The following is a 22,967-nucleotide window of genomic DNA, read 5'->3' as shown; positions in this document are numbered from 1 at the left end:
ATATAATATATGTATTTTATATATATATGTCTGTAGTATAATTTAAAGTGAGGTAATGTGATTCCTCCAGTTTTGTTCTTTTTGCTCAGGGTGGCTTTGCATATTGTGGGTTTTTGGTGGCTCCATATTTCTTTTAGGATTGTGTTTTCTATTCTGTAAAGGATGTCATTGGTATTTTAATAGGAATGTGATTAAATCTGTAGATTGTTTTGGGTAGTATGGACATTTTAATGATATTGATTCTTCCAATCCATGAACAAGAAATATCTTTCTGTTGTTTTGTATCCTCTTCCATTTGTTTCATCAGTGTTTTACAGTTTTGATTGTAGAGCCCTTTTGCTTCTTTAGTTAATTCTTACATATTTTATTTTATTTGTAGCTATTATAAATGTGATTAGTTTATTTCCTTTTCGGAGAGTTCATGGTGGGAATATTCAAATGCTACTGATTTTTGTGTTAATTTTGTATCCTGAAAATTTACTAAATTTATCAGTTCTAATTGTTTTTTAGTGTAGTCTTTAGACTTTTCCAAATATAAGATTATATCGTCTGCAGGGAAGGTTAATTAGCCTTCTGCCTTGCCAATTTGGATGCCCTTTATTTTTTTCTTATGTCTGATTTCTCAAGTTAAGACTTACAGCACTATGTTAAATAACAGTGGTGAAAGTGGACATCATTGTCATTTTCTCAATCTTAAAAGAAAGGCTTTCAGTTTTTTGCCCAATGCAGTATGACATTAGCTGTATGTTTATCATACAAGGCTGTTACGATGTTAGTTATCATCCTTCTATACACAGTTTTTTGTGGGTTTATATCATGAAAGTGTGTTGAATTTTATCAAGTGCTTTTTAGCATCAATTGGAAACAATTGAAATAATATGATTTTTGTCATTTGTCATTATGATGTATCACATTAATTATTAATTGATTAGCTATTGAATAATTGAGAAAAGGATGGTATGTTGAACCATCTTTTTATCCTTGGGATAAATCTCACTTGGTCATGATGAATAATCTTTTTAATATGTTGTTGAATTTTGTTTGTTAGTATTTTGTTGAGAATTTTTGCATCAACATTCATCAGAGTTATTGGCCTGATATAATATAACTATTCCAATTGTTTTCTGGTTTTCACTGGCATGAAAGATCTTTCTTCATCCCTTTATTTTTAGCCTATGTGTGTCTTTATGGGTAAAGTTTGTTTCTTGTTGGCAACATAATGAATCTTGGTTTTTTATATATTCAACCACTCTATCTCTAGATTGGATAATTGTATCAATTTACATTCAATGTTATTACTGATAAGTAGAAATTGACTCCTACTGTTTTGCTATTTGTTTTCTGGTTATTTTTTCATCTTTTCTTTCTCCTTTTCTTTCTTCCTTCCTATCTTCCTTTTATTGAAAGTAATTTTCTATGGTAGTATGATTTTTTTTTTTTTTTTTTTTTTTGCTGTTTTCTATTGTATGTTTTTTCATTTGAGGTTAGCATGAGACTTGCAAATACTATTTTATAAGCCATTATTTTCAGCTGATAACAACTTAACACTTTGCATAAAAAAAAGAACAAGCAAAAAAGCAAAAAGAAAACATAAACACTCTACACCTTAATTTGTTCTCCTGCTTTTTAAGTTTTTGTTTTTATTCATATCTTATTGTACTGCCTGTCTTGAAAATTTGTTGTTATTGTTCTCATTATTTTTTATTGATTCATCATTTAGTCTTCACACTGAAGAGTAGTTTACACATCACAGTTACAGTCTTATAATGCTCTGCGTTTCTTTAGTGTATGTACTATTACTTACTATTAGTGAGTTTTGTACCTTCAGATGTTTTCCTATTGCTCATTAATATCCTTGTCTTTCTGACTGAAGTATCCCCTTTAGCATTTCTTGTAGGAAAGTCTGGTGTTGGTGAAATCCCTCAGCTTTTGTTTGTCTGGAAAAGTCTTTATTTCTCCTCTATGTTTGAAGAAAATTTTTACCAGATATACTATTCAAGGGTAGAAGTTTTTTTTTTTTTTTTTTTCCTTCACCTCTTTAAATATCTCATGCCCCTATCTCCTGGCCTGTAAGTTTTCCACTAAAAAGTCTGCTGTCAGACATATTGGAGCTCTGTTGTATGTTATTTGTTTCTTTTCTCTTTTAAAATCCTTTCTTTGTCCTTTGTCTTTTAGAGTTTGATTATTAAATGAATTGAGATAGTCTTCTTTGGGTTCGATCTACTGTGTGTTTTCTTGTACTTTCTTGTACTTGGTTATTGATATTTGATAACCAAGTACAAGAAACGTTATTGATAACCTTTCTCTAGGTTTGGGAGTTCTGTGTTTTTATCCCTTTCAATAAATTTTCTACGACTATCTCTTTTTCTACCTTATCTTTAAGGCCAATGAGTCTTAGATTTCACCTTCTGAGTTTATTTTCTAGATCCTATAGGCATGCTTCATTTTTTTTTCTTTTGTCTCCTCTGACAGTGTATTTTCTAATAGCCTGTTGTATTTGTCTGCTCTCAAGCTGCTGATAAAGACATACTTGAGCCTGAGCAATTTACAAAAGAAAGAAATTTAATGGACTTACAGTTCCACATGGCTGGGGAGGCCTCACAATCATGGTGGAAGTCAAGGAGGAATAAGTCACATCATACACGGATGGTAGCAAGCAAAGAAAGTGAGAGCTTGTGCAGGAAATTCTGCCTTATAAAGCCATCAGGTCTCATGAGACTTATTCACTATCAGGACAACAGCACAGGAAAGACCTGCCCCCATGATTCAATTACCTCCCACTGGGTCCCTCCCACAACATGTGAGAATTCCAGATGAGATTTGGATGGGAAGACAGCCAAACCATATCACCTGTCTTCAAACTCACTATGTTTTTTCTTCTGCTTTATGCATTCTGCTATTAAAAGACATGTGTTCTTCAAAATGTCAGTTGCATTTTTCAACTCCAGTATTTCTGCTTGATCTTGTTAATTATTTGAATCAGTTTGTTTAATTTATCTGATAGAATTCTGAATTCCTTCTCTGTGTTACCTTGAATTTATTTGAGTTTTCTCAAAAAAGCTATCTTGAATTCTGTGTATGGGCATTGAACAGTTAGGTAGTTAATGCAGTCTTTGCAGTTTGGGCTTATGTGCACCCATCCTTCTTGGGAAAGCTTTCCAGGTATTCAAAAGGATATGGTTGTTTTTGTCTGAATTAATCTGCATTAGTGAGTACCCAAAGGCCAGTGACACTGTAATTCTTGCAGACTAGTAATAGATGAACCACCTTGATGATTTTGGATAAGATCCAGAAGAATTGTCAGCTGACCAAGCAGAGATTCTTGTTTTCCTCTCTTGCTTTCTTTGAAACAAATGGAGTCTCTCTCTTCTGAGTCACCTGGAGCTTGGGGCAGGGTGAGACAAGTACCCCTGCGGCTACCACCACTCGTATTGGGCTGAGTCAGTCCTTAGGCCAGTATAGGACTGGTCTCACCCAAGGGCCACTATAACCACTACTTGGCTATTATCTATGTTTGCTCAAGGACGGGGAGGACTCTACCATCAGCAGGAGGTGAAGCCAGCCAGGTTTGTGTCTTTCCTTCCCTTTAGGGCAGTGAGTTCCCCTAGAACTCACTGGGGAGTAAACTGGTAGAGAGTTGCCATTTTAGAGCCAGGGAGTGGAGTCAGAAAAACCTCAAAAATCTTCCTGGCATTCTATCATACAGTGGCTAAGCTGGCACTCAAACCATGAGACAGTCTTTTGCACTCTTCCCTCCCATTTTCAAAGGCAGAAGTGCCTCACCTTATGGCCAGCACCACCACAGGCCCATGGGGAGTACCTTCAAGCTACTTCTGCTGTTCCCCTCATGACCAAAACCTCTTTAGTCAGCTTGTGGTGAATGTTGGCTGGCCTGGGACTCCTCCTTTAAGGCAGTGGGCTCCCTTGTGGCCCAGGGCAGATTTTAAAATGCTGTCCGAAAGCCAAGGCCTGGAATTGGGTACCCCAAGAGTCCACTTAGTGCTCTACTCCTTGTGGTTGAGCTTATATCTGAAGCAAGCAAGTCTCAGAGTCTCACCCAAGACCCATGGCATACTACCTGTGGTCACTGCTGGTTATTCAGGGCCCAAGTGCTCTTTAATAAGCAGGTCATGTGCTCTTCTAGGACCCTGCCCTTCCAGGCAAAGCAATAGATTCTCTTCTGGCCTAGAGTGTCCTTAGAAATATCATCTGGGAGCAAAGTCCTGGAAAGTGGTACTTATGGCTCTGATTGGCCCCCTATCCTACTGTGGCTGATCTAGTATCCAAGATGTAATACAAAGTCCTGTTTACCCTTTTCACTCCTCTCCTCAAGTGGAAAGAAGGAGTCTCTTTGGGAGTCTAGAGCTATGCAGCCTGGGGTTGGAGCGGGGGATGTCACAAGCACTCTTTTAGCAATCCATGTCCACTGGCTCTGAGCCCAGTTTAGTACTAGGATTTATCTAGGATTTGCAGCCTTTGTGGCCTAGACTGCATTTCAACTTTATTTGGAGCCCCAGCACACTTTATCCTATAGCAGAAAGACTTGCTGGAACACAAGTTTCAAACACTGGGATGAATGATTCCCCTCTGCCTGGGGTGGTTTAAATATTCCCTCCCTGGACATCAGTTGAGTTTGGTACAGTTCAGTGTTGTCTTTTGATGTGATGGGAAGCACTAAGTTCAATGTAATGTCACAATTGCTGTGCACTCCCTTCCCAAGTGTAGATTCTTTCTCTATGCCACATGGCTGTTGCCAGGAAATGGGGGAGGGTAGTGTTGCTATTGAAGACTGCCTTTCCTCCTCTCTTCAATGCCTTTTTCAGCAACTTGAAGTTAAAAACCAGGTACTGTGAGGGCTCATCTGATTTTTGATTCTTATAAAGGTGCTTTCTTTGTGTAGATAGTTATTAAATTGGTGTCTTTGCCAGGGGAGAGTTGGTAGAACCTCCTGTTCAGCCATCTTGCTCTGCCCCACCTCCTACAATTTTATTTGTTTGTTTGTTTGTTTGTTTTGAGACAGAGTTTCACTCTGTCACCCAGGCCGGAGTATACTGGCATGATCTTGGCTCACGGCAACCTCTCTCCCCCTGGTTCAAGCAATTTTCCTGCTTCAGCCTCCAGAGTACCTGGGATTACAGGCACCTGCCACCATGCCTGGCCAATTTTTGTGTTTTTAGTGGAGATGGGGTTTCACCATGTTGACCGGGGTGGTCTCAAACTCCTGATCTCAAGTGGTCTGCCTGCTGTGGCCTCCCAAAGTGCTCGGATTACAGGCATGAGTCACCACATGTGACCACCTACAATTTATTTTTGAAATGTCTTATCCTTACTGTATATTCTGGATATAACTGATTTTATTGTAACTATGCTTACAGTTTGATAACTACTGTGTTAATGGAATCTTTTGAAAAACAAATGTTATTAATGTGAATGTTAGCATCTCAATTTTTATTTTATAGTTAATGTTTAGAGAGTCCCGAATGATAATCATTTGCTTATACCAATATCAAAAAGATATTGCTCTCTCCCATTTTTTTCGAGGCTACAAATTTTGAATCTTTACTCATAGGTTTATAATCGACATAAAATTATTATATGTGAGTGTTTTCATATAAATGAAATAAATGTCTTATTTTTATTATGTTCTTACTTTCTATGTACAGCCCCATTTGTCAAAAAACAGTTCTTTTCTCTTTAAATTACATTGAAGCACTTGTTGCAAATCAATTGAATGTATATATATTAGTCTGTTTAAGGACTTTTTTCTGTGGTCAGTTGATTTTTTAAAAACTGCAGCACACTGTGTTGATTACTATATCTATATAATAATTATTGAAATCTAGTTACATAGATCTTCAAAGTAAATTTTTAAAATTGCTTTGGATATTTTAAATCCTTCAGGTTTTATATAAATTTTGCAATAACTTCATAAATTGTTTTTAAAACTTATCATTTGTGATTACAATGGGGTTAGTGTCAATCTAGAAATAATTTGAAAAGTGACATCAAAATTGAGTATTACAATCCATGAACATAGTATTTCTCTCTATTTATTTGGGTGTTTTTTTTTTCACCCATGTTTTGCAGTTTTCTATATAGAGTTTTTACACATAGGTCATTAAATTACTCCTCAGTATTTTATAACATTCGAATCTATTTTGAAAGAATGGCTTTTCAATACAAATTAGGACATGGAAATAGCATCCAGTCTTCATAATCAAGCAGATCCTGATTTCAAAACCTAATTCTTCCACTTACTGGTTTTGTGAACTTGAGTAAGCCTCTTCAATAGGATATTTTCTTAGCCATAAAATTATGAAGAAATATGTAATTGTATTAATCACTAATTTTGTTTATTACTTCATGTTGACCTTGCTCTTCTTTTGATTTTTATATCCCACTGTATGAGTAATGCCAAGAGGCAGAATCCAAAAGACTAAATGTTTATTTTCCCCAACTTCCTTGATTGTGAAGAAATGGACACATGATCAAGGCTAAGTCAGTTACTTACAATTACCCAGGGTTTTAAATCTGAACTGTTTTCAAAAAGTGCAGCAGTAAAGCGGAATAGAGAATTAGTTTTGGCCACAGGGACACCACCAGAAAAAATGAAGTTTACAGAGACAAATTAACAACAAAGCCAGCAATCAGCTCAACATTTCCTGCTGGCAGTAAAGTAGCTGGAGCTGTGGAATCCTGTTATTGTTTCCAAACACTCTTTGTGTTGGAAATACGGTTCTGGTTTGGCTGTCTATCCTTCTTTGCTTATGCTATTTTGTGAGCTTTGTTGTATAAACTTTCTGTGGATTCCATGAGATAGACATCTATGAGGTATTCTCATCCCTTGCAAAATGTTCTTTGTCTGTTTAAATTATCCATGTTCAACTTGTATTGCTTTCTACTAAGAACTCTAGCTAGCACTCTGCTTCACAGCATTTGTGTAAGAATTAAATCAAGTAAGTAAAGGAAATGACACAGTGCCTAATACTGCAATTCTGAAATGTTCTTTAAACTTCTCACTCAATATCTATTTTAGATCATGGAAAATATGAAGCATTAAATTAATTAATATCTTTAATGAATAATTGAATCCCTCCAAATTCATGGTAATGTTTTATATAATAATGCATGGATGTTCCTAGACCAAACTGAGGGTTGGGCTGCCATTTCTTGTGGCCCAATAATGAAATACAGATGAACTGGGGAGGAAGAGAGTTTTTATTTCAGTAACCAGTTACAGCAAGAAGGCCTGAAAATTAACACCAGACCAACTCAAAATTACAAAGTTTTCCAGAGCTTACGTATCTTCTAAGTTATATGTCTATGTATAAATTTATGTTCGTCTAAAGACATAAGCAATTAACTTCTTTTAATCTATAACTAAGGTCTGAGTTTTAAAGACCTTCCTCTGGAACCTCAGAAAATTTACTTAATCTAAATGGGTCCAGATGCTGGGGTGATTACCTTTATCTTGTCTCCTGCTAAATCACGGAGGTTTGGGAAGTTCCTTCAGACTCCCAATATACTTGTCTGTGGAGGCCTGGGAGTTTCTTCATACCCCCAGTAAACCTTGTTTAATCATGCTTTAAGGTTCAGGAAAGGCCTAAGCAAAGCTCTTGGTGGGCTTTTGTTACATTCCAGACTTTATATAAGGGTACTGGCTTTTAATATTTAACTTAACCACTCAGTCAGTACTGAAATAGTTGTTTTGGAGGCCTGTGTTAGTGAGACCTGGCCTGCCACATGGGTACAACAGAGGATTTCTAAATTAATTGAATTGCCTGGACTTACATAAAATTAAAATATCTTAAACTTAGAAAGCTGTAAACATACATTAATATCTAGAAAAAGAAGGGAGACGTAATCCCTAAGTTTGAGTATTCACTCAGAGTTATTTTAGCCTGAAAGTTCTCAGGGAGTAAACAGAAGAGATGCAAGAAATATAGCATTGAAACTGTTTCTGTGCAGTATTTATCCAGTATTTATACAAATTCTAAGCATTAAAATAATAGTTTCTCTCTAGAATTGTATCCCATTTTATGCCAATAAAATTTTATCATCTTTTTTTGCTTTTACTTCAGCTGGGTGTTTGTTTGAAAGCTTTATGAATTTTTCTCTAAAAGAGCCCTAATTTTTATTCAGTGGCATTCTGAAGTATTTTTCTAGAAACAGGTACTTTGTTCAATTAATTTTTGCTCTAAAACTTACTTTTCTATTCTTGTCTCATATGAATTAAATATATTATTTATCCACTCTGTTTCCTGTATGCTTTAAAAGCTTGTAAAACACATTACTGCATCTTATAAACTTCATTTGGTAAAGTATTGAACAAAGATTTTTATATTATTATCTAGACCTAAGGAGAATATTTGTTACCTATTCTTTTTTATCCATTGCACCATGATTGGTTATATTACATCCTTTTTCTTTTTTTAGACTAGGTTTCTTCTACATAGCACAAAATACAAATACAAATACTAGATTTCTTCTACATAGCACAAAATGGTGAAAGGAATGAGGCACATCCCCCATATATCTCCCAACTTCCTGAGCCCAGCACAAACACATTCCTCCATATTTCTCTCAAACTTCAGAAAAACACCACCTAGGAAATCCCCGATAAGGACACAGCGGGAACCAATAAAAAATGCTAAATGTGCTGTAACCGAGAGAATTACCTTGTTCCCCTGTAACTTTACATATCCTGTTTACATTGGGCTATAAAAAGCAAGCACTCGCATTGTTCGTGGCCCTCTTGTACGCTGTGGAATGGAGGGACCAAGTTCGAACTTGCAGTAAAGATCCTTGCCGCTTGGCTTTGACTCTGGACTCTGGTGGTCTTCTTTGGGGAACAAACGGTCTGGGCATAACAATGGTTTTCACCCAGACCTTGGAGTCACTTGGATAGAAATGTGAATCCCTGGATTATTAAGGAGTATTAACAAGTACAGATATATTTACTGGATTGGCCACAGGAATAGAAGTTAGAAGACCTGGTTTAAATCCCAAACGCAATATTTTTGTTGTTGTTGTTATATGGTTTCGGGGAAATTAAACACCAACCTCAGCTTCTTTCAACTATAAAATGGGGATACTTTAGATAATATGTATGTACCCTACCTACTTCCAAGTAACACCTTGAACATTGGTGTGATATATGTGAGGGCAATTTGCTAAACTGAATAGCATTTCAAATTGCTTCTCTCTAAGAAAGCACTCATCACAATGTCTGGTAATTATCTGTTAACTTGTCTGTCACCCCTTCTAAATTGCTTCCTCCTTGAACAAAAGATGAATGAATGAAAATGTAAATTACAAGTTACAGAGCCAATAAGAATGTCATAGTACTTGTAATCTAAAAGATTTTCACCACTTGCTGTGCTTTCACAATCTTTTTTCTTCTTTAAATTTAGAAAGAAATTGTATAAACTGTGTTCCTACAGTCTTTTGCTTTTTTTTTTTCTTGTTTTCTTCACTATAAAATGGGAGACAGTTGAGAGAGGTTGGGGTTATAAAAGTGTTGCTATAGTAGACAATAGCGCATATATATATATATATATATAAGAGAACTACTATTGTAAGTAATTCATAAGAGAAAGAAAAGATTTAAACTGCCCTTTTTAATTAAAGCTGTGGTTTTTATATCAAACATCTTTTAGCAATATGAACTAATTTCCCCCTGTAGAGTTATACAGGAAGCATATATTAATACAACAATCTTTATTGTTACAATTAAGCCTTAGAACCAAAAAGAGAGTTATGTAATTTACAATGGCAGAGAAAGAGTCATTTCTGTATCTGTGATTATAAATTTGATACTTGTTTTTATGCTTTGAAAATGTGCTGGAATCATTTATTCCTTAGCATGTGTAGAAAACGTGTTTCTTTGTTTTTATTTGAGGATGTCAACGGATGAGTCATTGCCTAATTTATTTTCAGTTTCAGTGTTATTTTTTCTAGAATCTGGTAGAAAAACTCTTTTTCATTTTAGTAAACAAAGTTGGTAAAATATAATTACTTTAATTCTTTCCTTTCGCTTTGGGAAAAAAACCCTCAAAAGAGTTTCTGTCACAGAAAATATCTATGCTTTTTAGTTATATGAAGTTTCATTGAAAAGTTATAACTCTGGCTAAGAATTAACAGGTATAAATAAACAAGGAAATATAATAATTATATGGAGATATAGCAAGTAAACCATCTTTCTGACTTTTCATTTATCAAACATTCATTGGATATATTTTGTACATGGCTAAGTTAATTATTACTGTAGAAATGTATTTGATATAGATTATTGGTCACAGTATTACAGTCATCAAAATATTTGGAAAACAGTCCCACGATGATAAATTCTTTTATTTACATAATGTATTTCGAAAGCAGGGCCCTTCAGTCTTCACATATATTGAATTCTGTTTCTTTTATATGGACAACAGATTGGTAATCCAAACTATCAGTTTGTTTAAAATTTCCCTCAATTTTATATGCAAAGTAGTCAGAACACAGTAATAACATTGTAGAAAAAAAAAAAATGAGTTCTTGTCATATGACCAGGAAAAGTTAGGCACACAGACACAGTGTAGGGTAAGTAGGGCAGGGCTTACTGGGTGAAAAAAAAAAAATAACTCTCCACCAAGTGAGAGGTAGTCCTGCTAGCAGGTTTTCCACCTCACAGATTGAATTCCAGGTTACCACACAGGAACAGGAGGGGCCAGGCTCCTCACCCCTGCAAATGGCATGAATTTCCTGAGGCTCCACTCCATCCTTCCAGTGTGCAGGCTGCTAGGAGATTCTTCAGGGACCCCTTTTTACTTGACTATCTCAATAGGGAGTATAACATGTTATATTCTTGAAGTTTAAGTAACAGGATTGGATATTTAGTCTTGGCTCCACATCTTTGTGTGTGTTCTTAGAAAAATTAACCTGTTGTCTCCATTTTCTCATAGAGGAACAAGTTTGACAATGCTACTTAACTTATGGGGGGGTTGTTTTTGTTGCTTGTTTGCTTTAATAGTCTATGGAATGTTGCTCTATGTAAATCTCCTAGGAGAGTGCCTGGCCCAGAGTAGGTGCTCAAGGAACACAAACTGCAATCTAATTACTACTGCTCATATTTTTATTATTAATCAACACACACGAGTGGATTAACCACCTCAACATCCACCCTTGAACTTTTTCTCCTGCTATTTGACCACAGGCATGTAAGTAAAGAGAGAAATGTAAGCCAAAAATAAAATTCTAAGGCCCCCAACTGTTATTCCCAGACCGTTTATTCCCCGAAGAAGACCACCAGAGTCCAGAGTCAAAGCTAAGCAGCAAGGATCTTTATTACAGGTTTTAACCTGGAACTCTCACTCGCTCGCGAAATGAGACGGGCAGGAGAGCTCCCCCACTGAGCTCCGAGCAGTGTTATATAGTCTAAGAAAAGTGGGCATAGAGTTATTATACAAATCAGATATATGATTGGCTAGTGTTTGAACAAGGCGGTTTGGCTAACTATGATTGGTTCCCGCCATTTCTGATATTTTGGTTCAACCTTTGAGGCGGGAGAGCAGGTTTATGGCAGCAAGAGTTTATCTTACTTAAACACGTCTTGTGACCTTGCCTCAGAACTTACAAAATCTCTGGTACGTGCAGAAAAACAGGTACTCACAGAACTTACGAAATCTCTGGTATGTGCAAACATTAGAGAGCAGAACAAAGGGTGTAGCGGGGGGGGGGGGGCGGGTACACATCTATCTTTGTGTCCTTTCACAACCAGATGAGGGCTCTCTTAAAATTTAACTTGAAAGACTAGTTCAGGTCATGACAGGAAGTGGGAGTCAGACATGCCTCATTATACCTTTCCTGCATTAACATCAACAATGGACTTTAAGTCATAAGAAACATGTTACAACCTATTCTCTCTGAGGGCAACTATCTGAAGACTTCCTCTGCATGATTAAACTTTGGTCTCCACAACATCTTACTGCAACCCACACATTCGCTTCTATTGACTCCAGGATTTTAGATAAACTAAACAATTGTCAAATCAGAAAATGTTTAAATCTATCTGTAAGCTGGAAGCCCCCACTTCAAGTTGTCTCACCTTTCTGGACCAAACCAATGTATTCCTTAAATGTATCTGATTGAAGTCTCATGTCTCCCTAATGTATAAACCCAAACTGCATCCCCAGTCACCTTGGGCACATGTTCTCAAGACCTCCTGAGGGCTATGTCATGGGTTATGGTCACTCATATTTGGCTCAGAATAAATCCCTTCAAATATTTTACAGAATTTGACACTTTTTATTGACAGAAGTCAATGGGTAAGGCACAAAATATAGAATTCATACATGGGTGGGGATGACAATATTAATAAACTTTCCTTTCATGTATGTCACTTATTAGAAATATATCAAATGGTATCCTACAAAAAAGCGACAATCACGTATGTGAATTGTACTTTATATACTTCTAAAGGACTGGGGACTTTTATAATTTGACAATAATAATAGTCAATATTTACACAATAATATTGAATTCATGCCTTGGGTCATTACAGAGTTAAAAGAGCAAAACCTCAGGTTGCTTCGATTTGGAGCAGAATCTGGTGGAATGACTCAGAAAGCAATATAATTTAATGTTTTTGCACATGGGAGGAGAGTTACCAGTTAAAATTCAGCCTGTAAGTTTTTTCTCTAAGCTCAGACAAGCAATATATTTACACAACTTTTCTTACTCTCCTAAAAGCAGCAATAGAGACAATTTGCAAATCAAAAGTGGTCAGAAGTAGGTTCAACATCCCTTTCATTGGAGCATAATAGACTTCCTCAAGTAGCACTGAGGTACCTTTATGTTTAGCGACAACGTAGGAACTGCAGTACTTATATAGAAATTAACATGTTAAGGGCTCTGTACTCAGAATCTAGACAGTCACAAAAGTCATTATTTTTTTCCAAAGAAGCACTCAGCCCTCCTACATGCTACTTGGATAGTACATAGACAAAGCTCACTAAAAGAAAATAATGTGCTTCAAGAAGTAAGTAGCAACAATAGAACCCAGGGAAAGGTTTTATTGAACTATCATTTACATAAAGTAAATTTTACATATCTTAAAGGTATTGGTCAATGAATTTTTACATTTGTATATACCAGTTAGATGACTATCTAGTTCAAGACATAAAATATCTTTTCATCCCAGAAGCTTTATTGCTCCCTTTTCCAATTGATAGCTTTCAGAGTAGTCATTCTAATTTTTTTTTCATCAGAGGTTAATTTCTGTAATTGAACTATATAAACTTGCACAAATATCTTATTAAATAGGAATTTTAATTTATTACATACTTTAACATTAGATTTATTGTTTACTTTTGTCAATGTATTTGCTATTATTAGTTGTTTGAACTTAGTTACTCTCTCCTAGTGAATTATTACTGTCTCCTAGTGAAACCACGTTTGCAAAATTATGACTGAGAGTGAAAGAGATCTAATCTAACCAACTCATCTTGCTTCGAACCTTTAAGCTGCCCTCGTTCCTTCCTGGGCATAGGCTGAACTAACTTTGGGAGTAACTTAGTTTATAGTTTAAAACTAAGATGATAACAGCCCTTTCCCAAAGCAAACCTCCTTCTTGCCTGGACTGGACTACCTTTATAGTACTAACAAATTAGCAACAAGATTAGAAATTGTTGTTTAAGAGTCATACGGCTGGAGGCTACAAGATTCTGACTCTTCCAAAACTGCTCCTAAGATAAGTGCTTGAGATATTTTGCAGATCCTGCACTTGAAAGATCAGCTGGCACCACTCAGATGGATAAACTGACTCATCTGATCTTCTGGCCCCCACCCAGGAACTGACGCAGCACAAGAGGCCAGCTTCAACTTCCCATGATTTTATCTCTGACCCAACCAATCAGCAGCACTCTTGACTCACTGGCCTTCCCCTATCCACCAAATTAGCCTTAAAAACTCTGATTCCTAAATGCTCAGGAAGACTGATTTGAGTAATAACGGAACCCCAGTCTCCCATACAGCTGGCTCTGCATGAATTACTCTTTCTCTATTGCAATTCACCTGTCTCGATAAATAGGCTCTGTCTAGGCAGCGGGCAAGGTGAACCCATTTGGCAGTTACACTAGCCAATAATTTCTGCTAGAATTTTAAATTAAATGCACAACATTCCTTATTAACCTAAATATATCTGTGATCCAGGTAACAACTACAGGCAAGAATATTATTGACAAAAAGAGTCAAACTCTGTACAATATTTACAGAAATATATTCTGAGCCAAATGTGAGTGACTGTGGCCAATAATCCAGCCCCAGCCCCCAATCCAGGGGATCCTGAGAACATGTGCCAAAGGTGATCAGGCTATAGCTTGGTTTTACACATTTTTGGAAGTCGTGAGACATCAATCAATACATGTAAGATGTGTATTAGTTTGGGTTGGAAAGACAGGACAACTCAAAGACGGTGCTTCCAGGTCATAAGTGGACTCAAAGTTTTTCTGATTGGCAATTGTTTGAAAGAATTTATCTGATGACCTAGAATCCATGGAACAGAGTAGCTGGGTTAAGATAAGGGGTTGTGGAGACCAAGGTTCTTATGCAGATAAAGCTTCCAGGTAGCAGGCTTCAGAGAGAATAGATTGTAAATGTTTCTTACCATACTTAAAAATGTACCCAACTCTTAGTTAATTATCTCCTGAATTAGGGAAAAGAGCTGGAAAGGAAAGAGGATTCTCTACAGAATGTAAATTTTCCCCTACAAGAGACAGCTTTGCATGTCATAGAAACATTTTGGGATAAAATATTTCTAATTTTTTCAGGACCTGCTATTTTTCATTTTGGTATCTTATTGCTACAAAGAGTCGGTTTTGTCAGTCTTAAGGACGCTGCTTTAATGTTAATGCTGATCAGCTGAAAGGACGCTGCTTTAATGTTAATGCTGGTCAGCTGAACCTGAAATCCAACGGGAGGAACATATAATGAGGCATGTCTGAATACCCATTCCTATCATGGCCTGAACTAGTGTTTCAGGTTTACTTTATAATGCCCTGGGCCAGGAGGAGGGGTCCATTCAGTTTGTTGGGGCATTTGAAATTTTAGTTTTGGTTTATGATGTGCTGTGTCTCTTAGACTAGATAAGCTGTGGTCATTACATAATAATGTTCTATTCTTGAATACACTGTATGTATGTGCCATCTTACTTTTCAGCTCCCGGAGTTCTTTTATATAATTGTTTTATTTGACAAAATACAACTCTGTAAAGTAAGAGGGCATGACCAATTTTCTATATTTTATTCAGGGTTATATGTGGTGTGTTTCAGAGAAGTGAAATGGGAGATTTGGCACTCAAAAGACATCTTATCTCTCTCTGCTATACTACCTGGCTTCCTTCTTACTTGTAATGATTATGATCATGCTATCTAAGAGTGATGTATTATAAAAATTGTACACAAAATACGTGTGGTTTAGCTCCAGATTGCACCATAGCATATTTATAGTTTTTCTCTTTTTTACCCCATTAAAGGCATTTTTATGGATGAGCAGAGCAAAGGTATACGCTGTAATTCCTAGAAGAAAATAAGATAATCATAGTTACTGAACCCAAGAGAAGGTTCTTGGACCTTGCGCAAGAAAGAATTTGGGATGAGTCCATAAAGTAAAATGAAAGCAAGTATATTAGAAAAGTAAAAGAAAAAAAAAAAAAAGGCTACTCCATAGCAGAGGAGCCCAGAGGGCTGCTGGTTGGCTATTTTTATGGTTATTTCTTGATTATATGCTAAACAAAGGATGGATTATTCATGAGTTGTCCCAGAAGGGAGTGGGCAATTCCCAGAACTGACGGTTCCCCCGCTTTCAGACCATATAGGGTAACTTTCTGACACTGCCATGGCATTTGTAAACTGTCATGATACTGGTGGGAGTGTTTCTTAGCATGCTAATGCATTATGATTAGCATGTAATTAGCAGCATGGATGACTAGAGGTCGCTTTTGTTGCCCTCTTGGTTTTGGTGAGATTTGGTTGGCTTCTTTACCACAGCATATTTTATCAGCAAAGTCTTTCTGACCTGCATTTTGTGCCAACTTCCTATCTCATCCTGTGACTAAAACACCCAACCACTTGGGGATGCAGCCTAGTGGGTATCAGCCTTTTTTTACCCAGCCCCTATTCAAGATGTTGTCACTCTGGTTCAAATGCCTCTGACAATAGTAGTGGGGAGGGGAGTAATAAAGGAGGAATGTTAAGACTTGTAAAATTGATCATCTGATCTCATTTAACAACTACAGAACATGCAAGTACATTATCCTAGACTCACTCTAATTCCTGATGATCTCAGGATGAGGGGTCAGGGTACCATATCACTGAGTCCTTTTCCACGCTTGCACAATCTAGTTTTAGAACACGAGGTTATACTCATCTCTTAGAGGTGGTTTTTGTACAGCCAGTCCTAGTAGAAGTAGGAATAGTCTATATTACATTTCAAGATTTCTTGGAGCTAGGGTTTTATGATTCTTTGGAGATTCATAATTTTCAGTATCAATGACATTCCCTAGTATTAAGCTGGATTTTTCTAATTTACTGCACCCCACTAAATGGTCCCCTAGTGGTCTGAAAAATGAATGTGTGCACCCAACCCTAAACACTGTATTTAGTACACTTGTCACCATTCCTCTCTTTGCATATTTTAATCCAGAATTATCTCTTTTTAGCAGGAAAAAAAATCTTTGTATGAAAGCAGTGTCAATTGAGTCCTGAATTCACCATGTACTAGCTATACAAGATCAGGGCTCAGTTTCCTCATTATAAAATAGGGAGAAATTATATATACTTCCTAAAGTGCTAAATGAATTAATGTAAATAAACCTCCTAACAAAATACCTGAAACATATAATGTGAATTTGTATAAACTAATATAGTGTATCTATCTATAAAGTATATTATGTGTGTGTTTACATATAGATATATGTACACACTTTATATATACACATATATATAGTATATACATCATATATACACTATATATACACACTATATATAAATCTGTACAGTATTCATACAGTATGTATAAGTATACTCAATCTCAAATCAGGGATATGATGATATATAGACAAAACTAATATTGTGTATCTATTCATATATATACATACACTATATTCATATATATACATATACTATATGAATAGATACACAATGTTAGTTTTGTCTATATATCAGCATATCCCTGATTTGAGATTGAGTATACTTATACATACTGTATGAATACTGTACAGATTTATATATATACATATAGAAATGTATATACATACATATACATTATATATAAGCCTTCGTATATACTTTATATTATATGTATTCGAATAGGTATTATTTACATATTAGCTCTACATCTGCTAAAGTTCAATTCTGAACTAAATTTAAAATTGGTGCACCTGTGCTATATTTTGTTTTCATTTTTCCTCACCTGGGATAATATATGGAAAAAAAAATAATTACGTTGCACCAACCTAATATAATAGCTCCTTAATTGATTTTCTCCTTTAATTTATGATCTACACTGCAAGCACAGTGTAAAAATGCTACTGCCCTATTTTGGCATCTTTGATCTCCATCCCAAAAGCCTACAATGATCAATTGAACTTGCTTAGTATGACCCGCAGAACCACTAGATCTTGCCCAACTTAAATTTTAAACTCATATACTGAAGCATCCCATATCTCCATTCATTCATACCATCTCCTGTAGTTACCTTTCACAATGTCTAACTATTGGACATTTCTTAAATAGCTGCTTAGATGTACCACTGGTACTTTCACTTCCTGTCTATAAGAAAGACACTTTTCACCTATTTTCCGTATCATAAACTTTGAGTCATTCTTTAAGTTTAGATAAAACATTTTCTTCCTAAAACCCCTAGACAGACATTCTCTTCCAAGTTCCAGAGTGCTATCAATACTACCTGTGTAATGTTTATCTAATTATGTAACAATTAGTTGTTTATGGGTGCACAGCTCTTGATGGTTGTGAAAACAGATGTCATCTCTCTCAGTTAACAATACCAGGATCTATGCTGTGTCAAAGATGCCGGTCTCTCCTTTGTATTAATTTACTATTCTGTTTCTTAATCCATTTTCCATTTTGAATGTTGCTAAGACACAACACCTATGTATTGTTTGTTTATACATTTATCAATAAGTTCAGGGTTTGACACAGAAGAGTCACACTCTTAATATTTGATATTTTAAATTTGTATGTACAGAAAACAAACTAATATTTAGCACATCCCTGATTTGAGCTAGTTAGAGCATCTGTGTCAGTTGGTTTATTGTAAAAATGAAAAGGAAGAAGGAAATAACTTCTCCTAAACTCTGCCCTATAAGAGGCCAAACAAGTTACTTAGCAATTTTTAAGTTATTTACACACTCATTGTCTTACATTTTTAGCAGTGCTTGTCAGTTGTGCATGAATATCTGTCTATATACTTCCAAATATTTGATAAGACATATTCAGCTTGACTGACAAGGTTACCATTTTATGCCCTTGTCATTTTCAACTTATCGACATCTGTCATGCATTTTGAGGGGTAAGGAGATGGAGTCAGTAAGTTATAACTCTGCCTTTATTTTTAAGTTTAGACCTTTCAAACTCTTGAATTGTGCCTGAAATTTTCTGTGTCATTCCATACGTTATACATGTTCCAAGCACTTACTTCATTTTTTGTTGCTGTCTCAGACACTCACTAATATTGTCATTCAGAGACAGTGAACTATAGTACTAAAGTACTCCTTATATTATTTCAATTTGTACCATGTATAGAACTGAAAGGGCAATAGACTATACTAGCCACTCTCCACTAACTGGTGGAGAAGGAAGAGAGTGGCAATTAGGGACAAAAACAGTGACCTTGGAACACTAGCCTGAAATTAGTGAATCTCATTTTCATTTTCAGTTCCTAAATACATTATGAAGGCAGTCCCAAATATTGTCCATCTGTTTTCATAGGAGGTTAGAATAATTAAGAATATATTTTAATTTATATAAAAACATATTTTATATTTGTGAAAGGAAACAGTAACTGTTTTTCAAAAATTGTATCAGTTCTTTTTTTCTTCTTTTCTTCTTCCATTCTGTAATTCCTTCTTTCTTCTATTCTTTTTTCCTCTTTACTTCTCTCTAGTTTATTCTAATATTTTAATTTTATTCCTTTTTTTCTTGTATTGTTTTATTGATATATCATAGTAGTACCTATTTTAGGGTACATGTGACATTTTGATACATGTATGTAATGTGTAATAATCAAATCCATATAATTGGGATATCCCTCACACAAAACATGTATCTTTTCTTTGTGTTGGGAACAGTACAATTCATCTCTTCTAGCTATTTTGAAATATACAATAAATTATTTTAACTGTAATTTCCCTACCATACTGTCGAATACTGGAACTTATTTATTCTATCTAACTGTATTTTTTGTACATATTACCAAATCTTTCTTTCTTCTCCCTCCCTCCTTCTTCTTCCATTTCTATATCAAATATTTAATTTTTTGTGTGTGAAAAGTACCATACTATGACTTGTAGAAAATGTGGATTTAAATAAAATTAACCAACTGATATGTTTTGGCTGTGTCCCCACCCAAATCTCATTTTGAATTGTTGTTCCCATAATCCCCACATGTCATGGGAGGGACCCTGTGGAAGGTGATTAGATTATGGGAGTGGTTCCCTTGTGCTGTTCTCATGATAGTGAGTGAGTTCTCAAGAGTTCTGATGGTTTTATAAGGGGCTTTTCCTCCTTTTGCTCAGCACTTCTCCTTCCTTTCACCATGTGAAGAAGGACGTGTTTGCTTCCCCTTCTGCCATAATTATAAGTTTCCTGAGGTCTCCCCAGACATGCTTAAATGTGAGTCAAATAATCTCTCTTTTTTTTTTTTTTTTTTGTAAATTACCTGGTCTCAGATATGTCTTTATTAGTAGCGTGAGAAGGAACGAATACACCAAAGAACCGAAAAACTTTCCTTTTTAAAAATAGCTATCTAGTACATATACCCTCATATACCCTTATATGAGGCTATAAGGGTAGCAGGTGTTTTCCTTAGGAAGAAGAGAAAGGCAGAACACAAAAATCCATCTGTGATGACAATCATAATAATGATTAACAGAGCCCTACCAGATAAGAAAGATTTATTAGAACCATAAAAATGGGACATACCGAGACTGCCACAGCCTTAGAGAAAGGAAAAATTAAATTTTTTCAAGGATAATATAAAATATTTTAGTAAAGGTGTAACAGTTGAGTTTGGTATTAATGGATAGATCATTTAGTACTGGTAGAGAGAGTGTAGGTAAAAACCTTTTTTCCAACCATATGGTACATGTTTACAACTTGGAAACATTTTAAATAAAGATTCAAAGACTTCTGAATCAGAATCTTGGTGTGGTTCATTGATGAAGAGCTTTGAGAGAGGCCAAGGATTTTTCATTTTTACAAATGACCTCAATAAAGTGGATATCTACAAGTTAGTGGTGCTTGTCGTCCCTGGATTATAACAAGTTGACACAAGGCTCAACAAGATCTGGAATCTGGAATCATTAAGTAAGTGGAACTGAAGGCATATAGGTTCTTACAAAGAAGAAATGGTTGATAAATGTAGAAGTTAAATGGTTGTTGGAGAATGAGCCTATTGAACACAAGGCCAATATTTCTGGTATTTAACAAATGTTTTTTGAGACCCAAATTCCTATTCTGGTTTTTAGGGATCCAGCAATGATCAAAGTAGATATTTGTTCTTGTGGTGCTTACATGCTAGTTAGGACAGACAAACAAGAAGCAAATACAAAAAAAAAAAAAAAAAAACCAAAAAAAAAAAGCAAGATTATCTCAGACACTGTGTGCTGTTGTTACAGGACCAACAGGTTCCTATGCCCACTGTCCAGTAACAGACCAATACATTGAGACAGTACGATTTGAAGCAGAGAAAATTTTTAGTGATATCAGAGCAGCCAAGTAACAATATGGGAGAGACCCTCAAATGCATCTCCCTGAGGAGTTCTGGGTTGTGGGCTTTTAAAGGTGTCATGGAAGGTGAAGGGCTGGAAAACTGGGGTTACAGATTGGTCAGGGTTAGGGAGATGAGATCATCAGGATGTGAAAACTATATTCTTTGGTGAGTCCTTCAGAACAGTAGCCATCAGTAGTTTCACTGGCATGCAATACCTGCAATATCTTAAATGGAAAACTTAAACATTTCAAAATGTTTATGTTGTTATCTATGGAGCAGTTAAAGGGAGCGCTAATCATGCAACAGCTTCTGTGTCATTCAGGGGCAAACAACTCTGAACAAGCAGGTTAGAGAGCAAGCTGACCTAATGATTATTGCTGAATTCCCTGCAAGCTTGGTTTGTTTTCATTTCTCCCCCATCTCTTCTTCTCTGTTAATTACATAAAATTTATAGGGATGGTTTCACTGTAAAGGAAGGTTGACTGAGGGAGGGAGTAATGGGACAATAATATTTAGAAGGGATTTAACAAGAAAAGGGGGCCATCCATAAAAAAGATGGGGGAAAGAACATTCCAGGGAGGGGAATGCCACAGGCAAGGTCTTGAAGCCCAAACATACTTGATATGTTTGTAGAACAGAAAGTATGAAATCAATTGGTAATGGGCCACTATGCACTGCTTTCATGTGGGAGGGGGGCTGATATTATTGTACCTAGCAGTATTACTTTCAGGGCAATATAAAAATTGTGGACTATAGGGAGGGTATTAGAAAAGCCTAGCTGAAATTTATTTGTAGTACCCAATCTAAGAGGTAGTATAATCCTTCCCTAAGTCAATCTCAGAGTGGCCAAGAAATGACCAGCCATATTGAGAGATATTTTGGAGATGAAACTATCAGATTGGGTAGCTGCTTAACTATGAGCTACCAAGGTAAAGAGAAAAGTAAAAACTGAATTGAATTCAAAAGTTTAAGTTTGTATGATGCTACTTGACAGCATTGTCAGGTGCAAAAATGAGGATGTTTGGAAGACAGGGCATCTAAAAATTGTGCTCTGATTATGTTAACTTTAATCCTTTTTGAGAATGAGAATGATGCTTTCTATGGCTTATACGGGGTATTTTAAGTTTGCTTTAGTTAAGAGAAGGTGCTTTGTATATGTGTTACTAGACAAGCATTATTCAGTTTTTTAGGCTTTTTTTTTTTTTAAATTTGACCTAAATATAGTACTGGGTTGGAAGGATTGAAGCCCTACATTCTTAACGTGGTTCTAGCCCTAACTGTGTAATCTTGAGTCAGTCATTTCTCAGATATTCAATTTCTTCACTTAAAAGGAGGAATTTAAAAATAAGTTTTTGGTTATTCCAGCTCTAAAAATTTATGATTTTACTACTCTTTTGCTATTTTGCTTAACTTATGGAAAATAGTTTTGAAAATGCTCTTTGCTTAAGTATAAATTAGTTGCATTTTCTAAAATATATTTATCCCGTATCTTTAATGACTAAATACTCTCAACAATGTCCAAAGACCCAGTACTAAAAATTAAAATTAATGACCAAGAGAGAGGTATTCTGGTGGTTATTCATAGCCATTTTGTATATTTTAAAAATATTTTGATTAATACAGTATAAGCTTTCATCAGGGGCAATTAGCAGTAAAGTTGAGATGTACAATCAAGATCAGTCTTTTACCTAAATGCTTCCCAGGCTCTCTACATCATTCTTCATATACTTAAGCCAATACTAATTTCCTCTGGTTATAGTTTTCTTGCATGTATTATTATTTTGAAATGACACTATGTTAAATGTTGATGCACTCATGAAAAATTTTGGAAGAAACTGTTAAATAACAGCTAAGAGCAAGACAGAATACCAAAAACACTTTTACTTGCTTCTAAAGTGTAAGACTTCAGTTAACAGACAATGGATTATGCTGACACAAAGAATAACTTTTGCAAATTAAAGTTGAGGCTAATTCTAAAC

The sequence above is a fragment of the Mandrillus leucophaeus genome, unplaced genomic scaffold (assembly GCF_000951045.1).
Source record: "Mandrillus leucophaeus isolate KB7577 unplaced genomic scaffold, Mleu.le_1.0 Scaffold494, whole genome shotgun sequence".
NCBI classification, from domain to species: Eukaryota; Metazoa; Chordata; class Mammalia; order Primates; family Cercopithecidae; genus Mandrillus; species Mandrillus leucophaeus.
The sequence above is the reverse complement of the archived record's forward strand: the minus strand, read 5'-3'. Positions refer to the sequence as shown.